At 39.7% G+C, this 19,977-nt stretch overlaps 1 pseudogene; it reads left to right on the plus strand.

The window, feature by feature from the left end:
- The first annotated feature begins 7,678 nt into the window (after nt 1-7,678).
- On the plus strand, nt 7,679-19,291 carry LOC117418353 (uncharacterized protein K02A2.6-like; annotated as a pseudogene).
- The last annotated feature ends 686 nt before the right edge of the window (nt 19,292-19,977 follow it).

A 19,977-nucleotide genomic window follows, 5' to 3' on the forward strand; every position in this document is an offset into this window, starting at 1 on the left:
ATACATACAAACATGGTTGCCAAGCTCAAGACAAGCTGCAAGCTTCGTGTTACAGCACTAAAATGTCATGAATATATACACCCTATAAATTAAATGTATGTCGTGACATTATACCCTTCACAGGCTTTAAATACAAAATTAGAGCCATCAGTATATAAAATAATAAATCACCATTACCTACATCTATTGTATGCACGTGTACAAATATAAGTTTGACTCAAAGACAGGCCATTTACCCCCAGATTTTGATACATTGAATAATGAAAGAACATCCTTAGCAAGTTTCATCACAATTGGATAAGTGGTTCTCTACGTATTTGAAAAAAAGACACAGCCAGCCTCTATCTACCCCAATAGTCTTAAACTCTCAAAACTTCTAAAAGTTTCAGCCAAACAAGTGGCTCTGTACTCCTGTCGACAGGGCTTTGCAGAGTTTAGATTTCCAAAATGTACACAATCAGGCTCAAAAGGGAAACGGGTGCAGAACAGGCACTGTTTACGTTGATCCAGATTTGCTTATTGGATTGTATAAAAGGAGTTTATGCCAAACTTATGCTTAAATGTTGAATGTAAATGTGTGGTTTATTAATAAACGCATGTGAATACAACCAGAGTATTTATCGTGAATGCTCCTTTTATTGTTTCAACAGTATCATTTTCACATATGATTGGCAGCAAGTGTGCAGGCACGTACAATACGACCTCAGAGCATTGCAACAGGCTGTGCAGTAAGCTGCAGAACGCAGAGCCTTCTGTTTATTTTATTAGGGGCAGGAGGGGTGTGGTGGATACTGTACATTCACTACCAGTGAATAAAAAGCATACTGTATGAGCTGCCTTTTTATAATAGTTTTGCCTGAGCACCTTTCTGCTCAGCTGCTTGATAAGGTTTTGTTTCTGATGACTGCTGCAAGTGGGATTTTTTTCATCTAGTTTTCCGTTGTTGTGTTATAGGATAAGGAGTGTGTCTATCACACAGTGTCTATCACACTGTTAACATGCATTGTGTTTGTGTCAAAGGTGTCTGAGCCAAAGTCGGTTTCTGTATTTGAAATACACGCAAGTGATGACACTGTCTTACTGAAGACCAATGATCCCTTTTATAAATCATCGCTAGAAGGTACTGATACAGGTCATTTTGTAATATTTCTCAAAACTGTGATCAAATGTAACCTCTTTCGATCAGAGTAAAACAATAATCGGTTTATGCAATATTACACTATGTAACACAATTTTTGTTCCTGGGTAGTAAGTGTTATTTCCTAATTGCTTATGCCTCAAAAGTATAGAAAATGGCTATTATTCCCCACAAACTTTGCTTTTGTGACCAGGACAGTAATATTTTGAAATTTACCTATTTCCAATGAGAAAACAGGCAAATTTGCGTCTTTTCGTTCACATAAAGTCAGAAAAAAACAACATATGAATCCAAATTAACATGTATTTATACTACAGTAATACAAAAATGACTACAAAAGATTTAGAAGTGAGTAGTTTTTCGAGATTTCCGATTATACTGTAAATCACTTTCACGAATCAGCCCCCAAATGTAGTCTCCCATCATGTTCTCGTTATACTGTCCTTGGTAGCGGCGTTCAAAGTCCAGTATATCCTGGTGGAAGCGCTCGCCTTGCTCCTCCGAGTACGCTCCCATGTTCTCCTTGAATTTATCAAGATGAGCATCAAGGATATGGACTTTGAGGGACACCCTACAGCCCATTGTGCTGTAGTTCTTCACCAGAGTCTCAACCAGCTCCACATAGTTTTCGGCCTTGTGATTGCCCAGGAAGCCCCGAACCACTGCGACAAAGCTGTTCCAAGCCGCTTTCTCCTTACTAGTGAGCTTCTTGGGGAATTCATTGCACTCCAGGATCTTCTTTATCTGTGGTCCGACGAAGACACCGGCTTTGACCTTTGCCTCAGACAGCTTAGGGAAGAAGTCTTGAAGGTACTTGAAGGCTGCTGACTCCTTATCTAGAGCTCTGACAAATTGTTTCATAAGGCCCAATTTGATGTGCAGTGGTGGCATCAGCACCTTCCGGGGGTCCACCAGTGGCTCCCACTTGACGTTGTTCCTCCCACAGAGAACTCGGTCCGCTGTGGCCAGTCACGCCTGTGGTAGTGCGCCTTGGTGTCCCTGCTGTCCCAAAGGCAAAGATAGCAGGGAAACTTGGTAAAACCGCCTTGGAGACCCATCAGGAATGCCACCATTTTGAAGTCTCCTATGACCTTGATGCCATCTCAGAAAAATGCAGATATGTATCCACTTAGGCAGCTGGAACTAAACTGAACTGGTGGGCTTAAGGCCCATGTATTTATACTACTATTTATATTACTGGAAAGTTCTAGATAGTTCTAGAAGTTACTCCAAGTTTACTCAGCACTGAATCTATCTGGAATGTTCTGGAAAATAGGTAAATTTCAAAATATCACTGTCCTGGTCACAAAAGTTTGTGGGGAATAATAGCCATTTTCTATACTTTTGAGGCATAAGCAATTAGGAAATAACACTTACTACCCAGGAACCAAAAAAAAAAAAAAAAATTGTTACACAGTGTTATTGATATATTTTTTATTATATATTGTACTTTGGTAATAGTCATTTTTTTTCAAAACCTACTTATACCCTCTATACTCATTATTAAAAGGTTAACATATAGAGCATAATAAAACAAAATCACATCACTGAAGGCTAATGTTTTACAACTGCTATTCTGAGCCCGCAGTCACAGATTACAGAGTATCAAGCAGAGGTTATTTTTTTAGCCTTGTATATGTCATTTTCTAGAAAGACAGCGGTTTCTATTTTGCTGTTTCATCAGTCTAGTATGTTAGCACAGTTTTAGAAATGTTGGAGGCCGTTTCAGAGTGATTCATCAAAGACAAAATCATCTGGACATAATTTACCAGACAAAGCCTGGATGTGAGCGTGGGAGTGTGTTGGAGCACTCGGGGAGGGGGAGGGGGTGGAGGGGTGAGGGGTGAGGGGTGGGGGGGTGAGGTGGGGGGGTAATGTCTTCAATTAGTTTCTATTTAAATTGTTATTAGATTAGAATACTGCAGGTAAAAGTCATACAGGTCTACAGTGAATACACTACCATTATAACAGTATTTTCCAGCAAAAAAGAGAATTCAATCGGATCAACTGTATGTGTTTGTCTCTTTAGAATCAAGGGATATAAGGAGGTGCCAGCCTGTCTGTCTTTGTGTTTGGAAAGACAATGTGTCACACTGTTTTTTATCTCTCCCATTCCCATTCTCCTTCCAATTAATAATTATATTTTTAGGCATGAAATAGTGTTATAATTGACAAAACTGTCCATGTGCTCATCTTCAAGCAGAGGTTTTGCATCCTGGTCTGTGCTGCTGATCTTCAAGCAGATGTTTGCATCCTGGTCTGTGCTGCTGATCTTCAAGCACAGGTTTGCATCCTGGTCTGTGCTGCTGATCTTCAAGCACAGGTTTGCATCCTGGTCTGTGCTGCTGATCTTCAAGCACAGGTTTGCGTCCTGGTCTGTGCTGCTGAATCAGAGAAATTCATTCTTTTTGATAAAGTAATAGTGTACATTATATTAGTGGTGATTTAATGAACCAAGAGAAATTAAAATATAAATTAGAATTCAAGCCATTTATCTCCTCGTACATTACACTTAAAACAAATTCTTAAATATGGAAAACTAATTAGTGACACCAACTTCAAATGAACACGTGCAAAAAAACAGAACACATTTCTATACAGAGGGAAGGAAAAGGATCAGATAAGGGTATATCAGTTTACTTGCTCTTAATAACATTCTTTTTGTTCCACGTGCGGCAAAATCCATCCTCGATCCCAGAGGTAAATTGCAAAGTACAAACTATTAGCAGAACAATGCCTGCAAATATCCCACATGAATATTAATCATGGTCCTTAAACCCACACCCAATCAAATCATAATCACAGCGTTGAAATAGCACAACAATTTGTTCCTGACAATTCGTCCCTGCAACAATTACCCCCACCCGACAATCCACCCCTTCAACAAATTGTCCCCACGACTGTTCATCGTCACAACAATTTGTCCCCCCCAACAGTTCGTCCCCAAGACAATTCACCCCTATTACTGTTTTTAGTGGTTTGCCTGGAGCAGTGGGGGGGGGACTTTATGAATGTTACATTTTAGTTATTGATAATAGACTGCAAGAGCAAATCATGTCATGTCATAGTTTTCTTGTTTTGTGAAGTTAACCAGAGTGGATTCAATTATAAGATAATCAAAATAAGAATGGCACAGACTGTTTCTGGTAACAGTTCACTGTAACAGCTGCCAGTCTAAACGTTCTGAATTGTGTATGTGTTGTTTTTTAAGTTTTCTGGTTTTCCTAACGTACAGTAACAAACCAATAAAAGCATTAATAGAAACACACTGTTAGGATGTGTGTTCACATTACTATTTCAATGTTTTGTTCAGTAAATGTCAGTAGATGAAATCACAAATAGCTATCAGTATTTGTAAAAAGTATCAAATATATAACATATACTGTTTCCAATAATTACACTGTACCCTACTTAAGATTCTGTGCACAGAGTGAGCACAATTACTAATGTAACAGGAGGGTAGAAATAAAAGAAAAAGTTGAAAGAAAAAAGTAGGTGAGAGTGTCATAACATGAACCCAGGTAACCCAACAGAACATTCAGGTTGTTTGGGAGAGGGAGGGAAGGAGAGGGGTAAATGTCAGTTATGTCCAGGTGGGAAAGGGGTGGGAGAGAGGGGTCTTAGCCGGGAGCAATTACTGAGTGGCTGGATGTTCACTAGCTCGCCGGACCACCAGTCTCTTATTAATGAACTGCAAGCTTCCCTTCTTACATTTCATTTCACCCTCCTCAAGTGACATTGGCACGTCAACAATGCCGTTCCTCCCATCTGTTTAATGGGCTGAAGCCGAGCTGTGCTCGCTTCAAAATTGGAGCACTCAAATAAATGCAAATGCGCAGTATCAGCCGTCAGCCAGGACTCTGTGCAACATCTACACACACGTTTAAGCTGTTTAAATATTAAAATAAAATGTATGAGTCTAATTATCTTTGTCTTTGTCTAACTTTAAATTACTGTTTTGAGTTTATCCAGTGGCGTGCCGTCAGGACCTTCAAGGTATTCTCTGCTGACCAGACAGTGCCAAGTAAACCGTCAGTCAAATAACATTACGTTGCCTCACTCACTTGCGTACAGTGTGCTTGCTTATACTATGAAACATACTATTTGTTAATTTGTCTGACGTCATTATCCAAGATGACTTACAGAGTTTTTTTTAAGAGTCTAGGGGTTTCCTAAAGGAGATGTGATCAGCCAATAAGAGATCTGCATTTCCCCTGCATAAGTCTAAAACAACGACCAGACGCTAAAAATAAAAACATTTGAGGGTATTCTCCGTTTCAGTTGAAGGTCTTGAGTGAGTTTAACCAATAGACGAGTCGAAAAATGTCCTTTTTTTAGACAGGTGACCAATCAGGAGTGAGCAGAGGCGGGCCATAAATCTCCCAGGGTATTCTCTGCCTCACTTGAAGGCCCTGCTTTAGCAACCAAAGGGAAAGTCAAAGCTCTGACAGCTGACCAATCATTAGTCAGCAACCCCAAAACATGAATATTCCTTGGTTAGCACTGCAGTTAAGAGGATAGCTGGATTTGCACGATGTTGCTTATAAATATACATTGATAAATACAAATACCTTTACAACATCTAATTATTTCAAATTTTATTTTACACTAAAATAAAATAAAAAAATGTGAAAAAACTGAGACATCATAGTCGATTTTGTTACGAATCCTTTTTCAAGGAGAACTTTCTCTGAAAAATTGGAGATTGTTAAAAAGGGAGATATACACCACAGATCCCCGAGCTGACACAGGAAGGGAAAGGACATACTCAGCACTTTCAGAATTCAAATTATGAAAGGTATCTGTGGCTACAGGTAGATGTTGTATATTACGTTTGTCCATGCACGCATACCGTAGTGGGGTTATACAGGGGCACTATGGGATATTGAAGGTATCATTGTCAGTTGTTGCGCAGTTCGTAATAAAGGCAGTAGAATGCATGAACTCCGTGTCCTGTTTCCTCCTTGCAAGTTATAAGAAATCCTCGAGATATAACAAATTGGCGACGAGGAAGTCTGAACCTGCGTTCCCTTCTCTGTTCGGAAGATAAGTCGTTTTTTTTTAAAGTGTAAAACTTTTATTTTCTGTGAACAGTTTAGGCTAATGTTAGCACAGTGTATTGCTAGCTAGACACGAACGTGAATGAGGCTGGCTAGAAACGAGAGAGGCTAGCATCGTCTGGGTTGAGAAGAAAGGACTCAAGACGGACGTAGGAACAAAAAAAATATATATATAAATAAAATACAGAGTGAAGTAAATGAAAATAACGTGACTCAAAATAAATAAATAATAAAAAAATGGCTGGAATTGTCGGAAACATTGGACAGTTCGATGAGAGTGTGGAGCAGTGGAGCTCATACACGGAGAGATTTGACTATTTTGTTCTTGCAAATGACATTCCTAATGATAAACTGGTACCCACATTTTTGAATGTTATGGGGGCAAAGACTTTCAATTTATTACGCAGCCTGTTACAGCCAGGGAGGCCAGGTGATAAGACCTATAAAGAAATAGTGGATACATTGGCAGGACATTTCTCACCAAAACCCCTAGTCATAGCTGAGAGGTTTAGGTTCCACCGACGAAATCAGGAGGAAGGATAAACTGTGACAGTGTTTGTTTCTGTACTGAGAAAATTAGCAGAGCACTGTGAATTTAATGATGTGCTAAATGACACTATTCGAGACCGATTCGTGTGTGGCCTACGTAGTGAAGCTACGCAAAAGAGACTATTGACTGAAACCAACCTAACTTTGCAAAAGGCTATTGAAGTTAGTGTATCGATGGAGTTAGCAGCAAAAGAGGCTCAAAACTTGAGCTCATCAGGGAAAGTGCATAGAGTTTCCAGTGAAAATCAGAGACAGGCCAATGGGCAAGGCACATGCTTCCGCTGTGGCAAAGTGGGACATCAGGCCTCCGCATGCTGGTGTAAGGACATGGATTGCCGCAGCTGTGGTAAAAAGGGGCACATTGAGCGTGCATGCAGAAACAAAAAGAGCACAGGGAAATTGTCAAGGTCAGAGAACAGAAAAGAGACCTTCAAAGATAAAAAAGAGACATGTTCACTCTCTGGAGCAGGAAAGAACAGAGGTGAGTGACTCATCAGATGAGGAAGTTACACTACACATACTGACGGTTGCTGAAGGTCCACACGGCTATTGGGTCTCTCCCTTGCTAGAAGGGCAGCCTGTGCGCATGGAGATCGACACAGGGGCAGCTGTATCTCTCGTGTCAGACACAGTATACAAAAAAACATTGAAACACCTTCCACTTCAGCCAGCCAACGTGGTGTTAAAGACATATACTGGAGAATCTGTTGCTATGAAAGGAATCACTGAGGTTACAGTTCAGTTAAATGGACAGACTGCAAAACTGCCACTCTATGTAGTTAAAGGTGATTACCCTTCTCTACTGGGACGCTCATGGATGGAGAGTATCAAACTGGACTGGCCGTCAGTACACATGATGACCCATGGAGACTCAGGTCTACCCTCCATTTTAAAGAGACATTACAAAGTTTTTAAAAGTGAGCTGGGTAGCATGAAAGACATTACGGTGAAGCTTGATATTAAGCCAGACAGTAAACCAAAGTTTCTGAAAGCACGACCCGTACCCTACGCTATCAGACCAAAGGTGGAGGCGGATCTCGATGCTCTTGTGAAGGATGGAGTACTGGAGCCGGTCAGTGTGAGTGAATGGGCGACGCCCATCGTACCTGTCCTCAAGAAGGATGGGTCAATCAGAATATGTGGAGATTTTAAAGTGACTCTTAACCCTGTGTTGTCAGTTGAGCAGTATCCGCTACCGCACATTGATGATCTGTTTGCAGGCCTAGCTGGGGGTCAAAAGTTCAGTAAAATCGACCTCTGCCAAGCCTACCTGCAAATGCACGTGGATGAAAAGTCAAGGGAACTGCTGACTGTTACGACCCACAAGGGGTTGTTCAGGTACTGTCATCTTCCTTTTAGAATCACATCAGCACCAGCGTTGTTCCAGAGGGCAATGGATCAAATCTTGAGTGGATTGCCAGGAGTTCAATGCTACCTGGATGATATCCTGGTTACTGGGAAGGACGAAGAGGACCATCTCCGGAACCTGGATGCAACTTTACAGAGGCTGCAGGACTATGGACTCCGAGTTCGAAAAGACAAATGCAAGTTTTTCCAGTCATCGTGGAATATCTCGGACATGTGATAGACGCCACAGGTCTCCACAAGGCTCCCTCCAAGGCCAAGCCTATCTTGGACGCCCCAGCGCCTCAGAACGTCAGCCAGCTGTGTTCCTTCCTGGGGTTACTGAACTATTACGGACGGTTTATCCCAAATTTAGCAACGATGTTAAAGCCGCTACATCAGTTGCTCTGTCAGGAGAAAACCTGGACATGGACTGACAAATGCGAAGAAGCATTTGTTAAAACAAAGGAAACACTCCTGAAGTCGGAGGCCCTGACGCACTTCGACCCATCACTGCCACTACAGCTTGCTTGTGATGCATCACCATATGGCGTGGGAGCAGTCGTGTCTCACATCATGCCAAACGGTGAGGAGAAACCTATCGCTTTTGCATCAAGAACACTGAACAGAGCAGAAAGTAACTACGCCCAGATAGAAAGAGAAGCCCTAGGCATCGTTTTCGGCGTTCGCAAGTTTCACCAATATCTGTTCGGGAGGAAGTTTACTCTTCTGACAGATCACCGTCCACTGACAAGTATCTTCGGGCCGCACAGGGGGATTCCATCACTTGCAGCGAGCAGAATGCAAAGGTGGGCTTTGTTGTTGTCCGCGCATACCTACGACATCAAATACCGTAAGTCGGAACTTCACTGCAACGCAGATGGACTTTCAAGGTTGCCATTACCCGTAGGAAAACCAGACACACGCCAAGCGGACATCTTTTACTTCAGACAAGTGGAAAATGCACCTATCACTTCAAAACAAGTACGAAGATATACCCGAAACGACCCATTGCTATCTGAGGTGATGGACATAATCGTGAAAGGCAAAGCGACAGGAGACAAGCCTGAGCTGAAACCGTACCTTTCTAGGAGACATGAGCTGTCAGTGCAGTCTGGTTGCCTTTTGTGGGGGATGAGAGTGATTATTCCGCTGTCGCTGAGGAAGCCAGTGCTGCAACAGTTACACTCAGGCCATTGTGGAATGGTTCGCATGAAAGAGATTGCTCGGAGCTACTTTTGGTGGCCTGGTTTGGATGAAAACATAGAGGAGAAGGCGAAGGCATGCTTCGCATGCCAGAGGTTTCGAAACCAACCCCAACCTGCTCCTTTGCATCCGTGGGATTGGCCGGAGGAGGCGTGGCAACGCCTACATGTCGACTTCGCTGGTCCATTCGAAGAGAGAATGTTTCTGGTAGTGGTAGATGCCCATAGCAAGTGGCCAGAAGTTGTGGTTATGAGGTCTACTACTGCTGAGAAGACCATCGAAAAGTTGGGTGAAATGTTCAGTCGTTTTGGTTCCCCAGAACAACTTGTGAGTGACAATGGACCACAATTCATGTCACAGGAACTGGCTACATTCCTCCAGGTAAATGGTGTACAGCATATCAGATCCACACCTTACCACCCATCGACCAACGGGCTGGTCGAGAGGTTTGTACAGACCATGAAGCATGCCTTAAAAGCGTCACAAGGTCAAGGGACCCTACATCAACGCCTGAACAGTTTTTTGTTAGCTTACAGAAGCACACCGCACGCAACCACAAAAGTGTCACCAGCATCTCTTCTCTTGAAAAGACCATTACGCACCAACTTTGACCTTCTCAGACCACCTAAGGAAAAGGAAGTCGTGAGACGTCAACAGGAGATCCAAGTGAAGAGAAGAGCTCAAAGAGCAAAGGACAGAGCCTTCAATCCGGAAGAGCATGTACTAGCACGGAACTATCTCCACGGACCGAAATGGGTTCCTTCCACAGTCATCGCACAGACTGGTCCTGTATCGTACACAGTCAAAACTGCAGACAATCTTATCTGGAGGAGACATACAGACCAGCTGTTGTTGGGAAAGGAAACTCCTGCGGAACCAAGAGCTGCTGGTCCAGAACTGTTCCTGGATGACACCCTGAGCCAGCAGCCTTTGCCAAGGGACTCACCTCTGGAAGCTACTGTTTCAGCCCCGCCCACACAAGGGTATGAAGAGACTGTGACACAGGCAACCAACCTGCCTACACCTATGTCACCGCCACCATCAGTAGAAAGTGTTGACCGCCGGTATCCTACCCGAGAATGGCGGGCACCAAGTCGCTTGGACTTAAAAAGATGTACCCTTTTTATCTGGGGCAGAATAATCCCCATGGCGAGCTCATTGAAATATTATTTTATGGATAGTTGTTTTAAGAAAAGGAAATCTAAACAAAAGAGATACAGTCTATTGTTTTTCCAAAGGGACAATTCATGTAAGAGGGGAGGAGATGTTGTATATTACGTTTGTCCATGCACGCATACCGTAGTGGGGTTATACAGGGGCACTATGGGATATTGAAGGTATCATTGTCAGTTGTTGCGCAGTTCGTAATAAAGGCAGTAGAATGCATGAACTCCGTGTCCTGTTTCCTCCTTGCAAATTATAAGAAATCCTCGAGATATAACAGTAGCTGCTGCTTAAAAAAAGTCAATTTTGTCACGGCACGCCACTGAGTTTATCAGTACTCTTATTTGTTCAACTTCGTTTTTTTCACAGTTTTAATGTCTTTATTTCATGCTGTCTGTCAGTTTTTCTCCCGGGGAGTTTACAGTGGTTGTTGTAACCGTGTGTTGGTGTTATAGCTTTTTTTTTTTTTTTTTAGCTCGATCACTTTTTATTGTTTGTTTTTCTGATCAAGTATTTGTGAATACCGGTAAATCATTTTGTTAATTTTTTAGTCTAATGCGTTCGGCAATTTTGTTTTGCTTTTTACTTTTTTAATTTACAGATCACTCCTGCCTGTTCGGGGTAATCGGTTATTAAATACACTGTACAGTATATTTGTATTACTTTAATATCTCACTTTTTGATTATTTTAAAAAAAAATCTTGTTTATAGCCGATTATTGCTAGGTTTTAACATTGTAAGTAAATCAAAAACAGAAGACATTTTTGCTTGCCAATAATTTTGCTACAATGGAGGAAGCACAGAAACTGCAGATCAAAAGGTTGGGACCCAGTAGGCCTCCAATAAAATCGGTACAGGTGAATAGTGACAGAGGATGGGCATACACTCAAACCTTTAACGAGCCGTGGTGTAAGCTTGGTACATAACTGTACTTAAGAAATTTACAGATGCAGATTGGAGAGAGAATCTCTGTATGACACAAGCGTAATTTCAAAAGCTCTGCAAAATGGTAAAGCCATTTATGAGCTCAAAGTATATCTGTGTGTCAGAGACCCCATCCCATTAATTCGTCGAGACATTTAATTAAAAAAAACAGTTTCCTCGTCACTCCTGTAGTAAGCTGCTTCCTTCTGACGAGACATCAACCCAAACACACACAACCGCTCAAGGGCAGGACTGCTCTTTGATTTTTAGTACACATGCACACTGCCGAAATAATATTGTAATCCGATCACCGCGTTAACAAGGCAGAGAGATCTGATTTGAAAAGCATTTGAATCGGGTAACCCACATCTGCATTTGAATCGGGTAACCCACATCTGGATAGCCTATTACCTGGAATTGGATTACGGAGAGAAATCTGATTCCCAAATCTGATTGCAGAGTTTACATGGCAGGATTTCCGAATCTGATGACTCTGTAATCGGATTTGAACAGGATTTGAAGTGCCATGTAAACGCACTTACACAGTACAACTGGGCTCACTGAAAGCAACAGCTGTACGTAACAAAATTGGGATGTAATCGTCAGTATGGCCCTGTCTGTATTGGGATGTAATCGTCAGTATGGCCCTGTCTGTATTGGGATGTAATCGTCAGTATGGCCCTGTCTGTATTGGGATGTAATCGTCAGTATGGCCCTGTCTGTATTGGGATGTAATCGTCAGTATGGCCCTGTCTGTATTGGGATGTAATCGTCAGTATGGCCCTGTCTGTATTGGGATGTAATCGTCAGTATGGCCCTGTCTGTATTGGGATGTAATCGTCAGTATGGCCCTGTCTGTATTGCTCTAGAGCTAAACGCTGACCACAGAAAAGCATTCTAAGGTTCGCATTAATGTTTAATTGCATCAGCATCATCAATGTTGAAATGCACATTAGGAAAAATGTGTAATCGATCTGCATCCTGACTGGAAAGAAGTTCTGAAATAAAATAGAGAAGAGAATAGTTGTAGCCTCGGAGGCTTATCTGTCAAATATAACAACAAGATGACATATCTCTAAAATCGGAAATCCGGTTACATCAACCACACGTATACAGAGATAACTATCGAATTGGCTTATCCTATTGCCATGTAAACCGAAATCCGATTCGTGGAATCTGACTACAAAGAAATCTGATTACTTCATGCCATGTAAACATAGTGACTGTAATATTGAACTGTCTGTTATTGTGATTATTATTGTGATTGTTATTCTACTGTGGTTTATTATGCATTATGAGCCATGGTTTATAATGTATTGAGCATGCTGTTGATCAAGTGTGTTTGATATATGGTGTATTGCTGTACTTAGATTAGGGCACTTCCCTTAATGAAGTTGCCTAGATATACATGTGGAACAAGGGTTTTGTTATAGCCATATGTTTGGCTTTATAATTGGGTAATGCTAATTTTCAGTCTTTACTAGCAATAGTTAAGGATGAATGAATAATAATGACAATGATGATAATAATAACGAGTAAATAATATAACGATCGTGTTTGTAAACAAAGACGGTATTTATGCAGGTTAAACAAATATGTATAAATGAGAAGAAACATGTTTAACGTAAAATAAATTAATGTTTTATTGTAAAAGTATGAATGTTAAATAAGAGTTTATTTGTGTATAAAATCATTCTAGATGTAAATGTTTATTGAATAATGAATCCTGTTAGGAGCAGATGGGGCTGGGATTTATAAAATGCTGTGTCTTTCTTTAGGACAGAGAATTATTAGGTCAGTCGTGATCTTGTATGTAAATGTCAGTCATTGTATTTATAACCTGCTAGTCTGTTAGTTAGTCATTTGTAATTTGTGTGCAGTATCCAGTGCATAAATAAACATTTATACCTGCACGCTGCCAAGTGATTGTTTCCTGCATTGTACATGTAAAGACCTCCATGTTCCTGAGTAAGTAATGTGATTGAGTGAGTGTGGGGTTGCGCTCGGACAATCACCACGTTACAGACTTATTTTAAATGTTGAATTTGTGACACGCTTGTTATAAAAGTAAGTTCTAATCTTTTAATATGTGTGTTAGGGTGGGGGCGCGACATATTGTATGCTAAAGGAGGGGGGGCATATACAAAGTTTGCACACCACTGCTTTTGAGAAGTAACTTAGAATTATAGTTTTCTAAAGACAGATCACAATCATACTGCATTCAGGCTAATAAAGGAAGTACTTAATTATTTCTAGACAGCGTCTACATATACAGTAAGATACCTGTTACCTAATCACATACACATATATTTTGCTCTATATATTATATCATACCCCGATAAGCATTAGCTTGGTACTTGTGTATACATTTCGTTCGTACAGTTCCGTTCTAGGTAAAACATGCAGACGTCTTAAGGGAGGAAGGCCAGAGTGTGTTCGTGGCACACCAACTCAACAGCTTTGCAGCCATCTTGAAAGGAACGGCTGCTAAAACTTGCCTTGAAAGGGTCAGAAACAAAGGGTGGAAAGAGAGAGTTTCCAATTGGTGAGTCATATCAGACCTTTAGACATTGTTTGAAGTGGAGGTGTCAATCACTGTGTCTCTGCATTTACATACTGAGAATTAATCTGTCTGCAATATGATCTACAGCAGCCATTTTTGTGAGCTGGAAAACTGAGTAACTGTAATTTATAGTGTTAACCATATCCTCGAATAATGGTTAGTTAGGCAATTTCAAAATATTATTTTATCCCTTTCAAAACCGGGTTTAGAATGCTAAGTTATTCAAATTGTATTTAATCACCATAAAACCATATATAATTTAAAAGCTTAGAACCTGAAGAATATTATTTTCAGACTGTTTATGGAATTCAGAACTTGACAAAATGTAAAAAGGTAAAAAATAATGCAGAAAATAGTTTAAAAAGTTTCTTAAAAAAAGTTTATCCTCCTACAATTCCATCTCAGTGTTTCAGGTCCCAATGATGGTGCTCCAGATAAAGAAATGCCCCCACAAGAGACACACAACATGGTGCTCCAGATAAAGAAATGTCCCCACAAGAGACACACAACATGGTGCTCCAGATAAAGAAATGTCCCCACAAGAGACACACAACGTGGTGCTCCAGATAAAGAAATGCCCCCACAAGAGACACACAACATGGTGCTCCAGATAAAGAAATGTCCCCACAAGAGACACACAACATGGTGCACCAGATAAAGAAATGTCCCCACAAGAGACACACAACATGGTGCTCCAGATAAAGAAATGCCCCCACAAGAGACACACAACATGGTGCTCCAGATTATTATTATTATTATTTATTTCTTAGCAGACGCCCTTATCCAGGACGACTTACAATTGTAACAAGATATCACATTATACATTATTTCACATTATACAGATATCACATTATTTTACATACAATTACCCATTTATACAGTTGGGTTTTTTTACTGGAGCAATCTAGGTAAAGTACCTTGCTCAAGGGTACAACAGCAGTGTCCCCCACTGGGGATTGAACCCACAACCCTCCGGTCAAGAGTTCAGAGCCCTAACCACTACTCCACACTGCTGCCCTACAAGAGATACAGGAGTAATCTGTCTCCATATGAAGACCCTTTTTTCCAATAACTATTTATATAATTCAGAACATTCTGGAATATAAAAAGGCACAGAATTACAAAGAGATTACAAAGTAAAATTCTAAACATTATTTCAATAACTATGTATTCACTTCGTCATGAAGACCATAAACAGAATTAATTTTGACCTCTTGAGGTCAAATAAATAAATAACACAATATATATATATATATATATATATATATATATATATATATATATATATATATATATATATTAAAATACATACAAATTGTAAATAAACACATAAAATAGTGACTATTAATAGGTCCTCCCTGCCACTGCCTCCATTGCAGCCTGCACGTCTATATTCAGGCTCTTACCCTGAGGTAAGTGTTCTGGGGCCTGAAATATTCAGGCTCGGCCTTGAAAGGGTTAAGGAAAAAAGAAAAAACTTTTATTTCCTTGTTTATAGGAAGCAGTCTGAGTCATGCTGAGGAAGGTCATTTTAGATATTACTCTGTTTTGAGCTTCGATTCAGCAATCTTCTTGTCAAATGAATCCACAGAGGCTTGTAAACTCCATGTTATTTCATCTCACACTCCATAAAACAGCAGACCTTAGTTTGTGCAGTTTTCATAACTTAGGATATTAGGCATCATTACTAGGATTTACATCAACGGCGCTGGAGCTTTCTAAAAGTGGGGCGCCAAGGTCCGGGGTTGTCGATGGGGGGTGGGGGGTAGGAACAGTTTTCAGGAATAAATGCAAATATTATTATTTTGAGAATGCACTTTTACTTTGAACAAACATCTCACAAAGTAAAGCTGTAAAAATATAACCATATTACAAAATGAAACCGTAGCATAATATTACATATATTAATTTTGTACAGACAAATAAGACAAAACCGCAAACTTTACCAGAACTTACGCACTGTTGTTCTAAACAACAATGAGGAGATCAATGTTTTCCCCAGAAGAGCCATAAAACAAAATTAGTATTTTCTCCATATCTTTATAAGCAAAAACAGCATTGAAATGTTTTGAGAAACAGCATAGAAATGTTTTGAGAAACAACATTGACTTGTTCTGTGAAAGCGTTTATATACAATTTAACATTAACACTAAATTGTACATTTTCAGATCTTCAGATTTTCAGAAATAAACTGAACTTAGTGTTAACAAATGCCATAACCTGTGCTGAAAAATGTGTGTAAGTAACATTTATTTAGGACATTTGGTATACAGTAAGCCCAAGTTAATATTGATCACTTGCCCATGTGTAACAAACGCGATTTAAGAATTCAGATCGTAGCAGGTAATTGCAGTTATTTTATTTTTTTAATTTATTTATTGCATTTATATAGCATCTTTTATATAAAAGTATTGCAAAGCACTGTACAGTACATAGCAGAAAAAAAGAACAAACCACAACACATTTGTATAGCATGTCACACATACAACTGCCACAATCAGACCATTTAAATGTATACAGTAAACACATCATAATGCAAAAGCAGCAATTTTAACCCTTTGCAGTCCTATGTCGGACCAGGTCCGACATTACAATTTTCCCTTTCCTGTCCGACATCATCAAAAAGACGTAAAGCGGGGTCCCGAGTGGCGCATCCAGTAAAAGCACTTGCGTAGAGTGCAGGATGCGCCCTATAGTCTGGACGTCGCCGGTTCGAGTCCAGGCTATTCCTTTGCCGACCAAGGACGGGAGCTCCCAGGGGGCGGCGCTCAATTGGCCGAGCGTCGCCCGGGGGGAGGGAGGGTTAGGTCAGCCAGGGTGTCCTCGGCTCACCGCGCACCAGCGACCCCTGTAGTCTGGCCGGGCGCCTGCGGGCTTGCCTGTAAGCTGCCCAATAGCTGCGTTGTCCTCCGACGCTGTAGCTCTTGAGTGGCTGCATGGTGAGTCCGCAGTGTGAAAAAAAGCGGTCGGCTGACGGCACACTCTTCGGAGGACAGCGTGTGTTCATCTTCGCCCTCCCGAGTCAGCGCAGGGGTGGTAGCGGTGAGCTGAGCATAATAAAATAATTGGCTATTCCAAATCGGGAGAAAATAATAAAAATAATTGGCAACGACTAAATTTATTAAAAAAAAGACATAAAGCAAAGGTCTCTATTCATTTTTTTCTGGAAAAAGCAGAGAAAACTATTCAATGGCCGAGTGAAACCGATAGGTGCCGAGAGAAGCAATACATATAGCCCCGGCACCACAGAGATAACAAGGCCATAAACAAACAAAATAGCTGCTTCCGCATTCAGCGCTCAAAGACTATCACAGGCATTTGCAGAGCTTTTTTTAGCTGTTACAGTAATAAAATAACGACTTGGATCACATTATTGAGGAGTTTGGTGATAAAACGAGTGGTCAAGAGATGATTTATCGGTATGTACTATTATTAAGAGGTATTTTAAAAATATAGCGAACAAGGGGTGGGACCGGGCTGGAGATGCAGCCCAAATTAGGCCTTAAGTACTCAAACAGATGACCCTAATTATCCCTTTAATTGGGTTGAGTTAACTAGGGGGGGAGGCAATAACTTTTTCACACCTGAAGATTGCATGTTTGATTACCTTGCACACCAAACAAATGAAAGAAGCACCAAACTTTGGTGTTATTTTTTCTATCAGACTCCCTCTATATACTATATACTATTTTCACGGCACTGTATATATATATATATATATGTATATGTATAGCATTTTTTTACGTTCAATGACATTTTTTTAAAATAGTTATTGTATAATACAATACAATACAACATAGGCTTCTATAGTGTCTTAGAAACCACCACAAACTCCAATACAATCTAATATTGTCTTTTGTTTGTAATATGTAAAATGTCATGATGGAACCTGATAAATCAATTGAACAGACTCCTATTTCCAACCAAAATAGTTAACATTTTAAATATAAAAAATATATATATATTACAAAGGAATCAGCTTTCTTTTGGTAAAAAAAAAAAATATATCATTCTGGATTGCTGGTACCAAAGAGTGTGGATGTCAATGTTTTTAATTAAACCGGCAGACACACATTGTGGAGAACCTTCCAGGCCACGGAGTCTTGGCAGACTACAGGAACTTGCATTGTTATAATAGGAGAGCCTTTATAGTAAGGATAAGGACAATTAATTAGTTGCTAATATTACTTTCTAGGCCAAAGACTATAAATAAATGGGTGGTTAGAGAGAAAGAGCGTAGTAAAAGCAGAAGCATGGTTTATTTAGCTCTGTGTAATTGGCCTCTGTAGACCAACTAACAGTTTCAATTTATTTGGTGGTTCTTTATATTAATTGGGCACTAAAATGTTTTGGAATTATTGTTTTAGAGAACCAACCCACTACCTGTGCGCTAGGGCCTAGTTAATCACAACCCCTTGTTTGTTTATAGTTTAGAGGTTTGGCTTGTAGTATTAGTTAGTAATAAAAATAAATAATATAAAACAAAAATGAGGGGTGTTGCATTCTATTTAGGAACATTGTACCAAGTACAATTTCAGAATTTCAGATACCACGCTTATAAAAGCTTTGCGTAGTAGCATAGCAAAGTGTAATAACGCATAGTGAACGCATGCACTGTAAAGAGCAGGTATGGTAAAGCCTATTAAACATACCAAAACAGGGTAAACTATGGCAAATGCATATTATAAATATGGGAAAGGCATGGTGAAACTGCAAACATACCACGAAAAATACCAGGTACAAATACTGTGGCATACTTTTATAAGGGCATTGAGTTAGAGAACAAAACCTTTTTTTCCTTTTGTTTTAGTTTTATGAATCAGCCTCTTTCCGTGGTCATAGTGACCATATAGAGTTCACCCTGTGTGTGATGTAACATGGTTGTATATGTTCTCATTTATATGTTAAGAATTTATATCTATTAATACATTCACAGTAGTTGATATACATGGTTTACTGTTACAGTAACTAGGTTGCTTTTCATAAAATGTATCCTCTTTAGACCCTGAACAGTATATTGCACCAGTTCAGCAGAGTTAATTGGATTATGAAGCAGTGTACTACAGGTGCACTCCACTTATAATTACTCTGGTTAAAACAGACTCATTTGTAACGTGTATACCGTTTAATACCTACAGTTTTCCTATATTCTTATATATATACTGTATATATAGTAGTCTCTGATATCAATGTGATGTAACCATCAGAAAATGAGTTTTCTCTTTTTTCATTTCTTCTTCAAGGCATACAAATCTGGGTCTGCTGGTCTGCCTTAGCATGCCTGTAGTGCTGAACCTGGTGAGCTCCCAGCAAATCATGAACACGTCCGTCAATCCCTTATGAATATTATTATTATTATTATTATTATTATTATTATTATTATTATTATTATTATTATTATTTTTTCAGCAGATGCCCTTATTCAGGGCAACTTACAGTTGTAAACAAAAATATATTTCAAGACTCACAGTACAAGTAATAATACAATTAGCAGCAAGATAAAAAATACAACAGTCTTCGTTCAGTTTTACTAACGATTTGTCAATGCTGTAAGCATCCTCTTAACTAAATTCTGTAATAGTGCCTGGTATGTCATACTGCAGAGCTATGCTTTGATTGAATACACTCTTCTCAAAAGCTAAATGGTTAAGATGAATAATTCCAATTCCCCTTAATAAACAGGAATCTAGGGCACGGATACTGAGTTGAAGTAAACAGGAAATGAAAACGGAGCCATTAGAACTGGCACCTCATTGATGTCAGGTGAGCTCATCTGGAGTTACAATTCTTAGGAATTAGTCTTGCGACCAGTTGCTATTACTTTTCACTTTGGGGAATTACAAAAAATGTAATAGGTCTCTCTTTAAGGTGATACATAAAACCTGCCGAAAGAAATTCAATAAAGCATGTTATTGATGGTTTTAAAAAAAGAAAAATGCTGCTTATATTGAATGCACGATTGATGTGGAATTTGACAGATTTCAATTCGCACAGCAGAAACATTTTTTATTAGGAGTCTGATATCTCAG

Source organism: Acipenser ruthenus, chromosome 13, assembly GCF_902713425.1.
Source record: "Acipenser ruthenus chromosome 13, fAciRut3.2 maternal haplotype, whole genome shotgun sequence".
NCBI lineage: Eukaryota > Metazoa > Chordata > Actinopteri > Acipenseriformes > Acipenseridae > Acipenser > Acipenser ruthenus.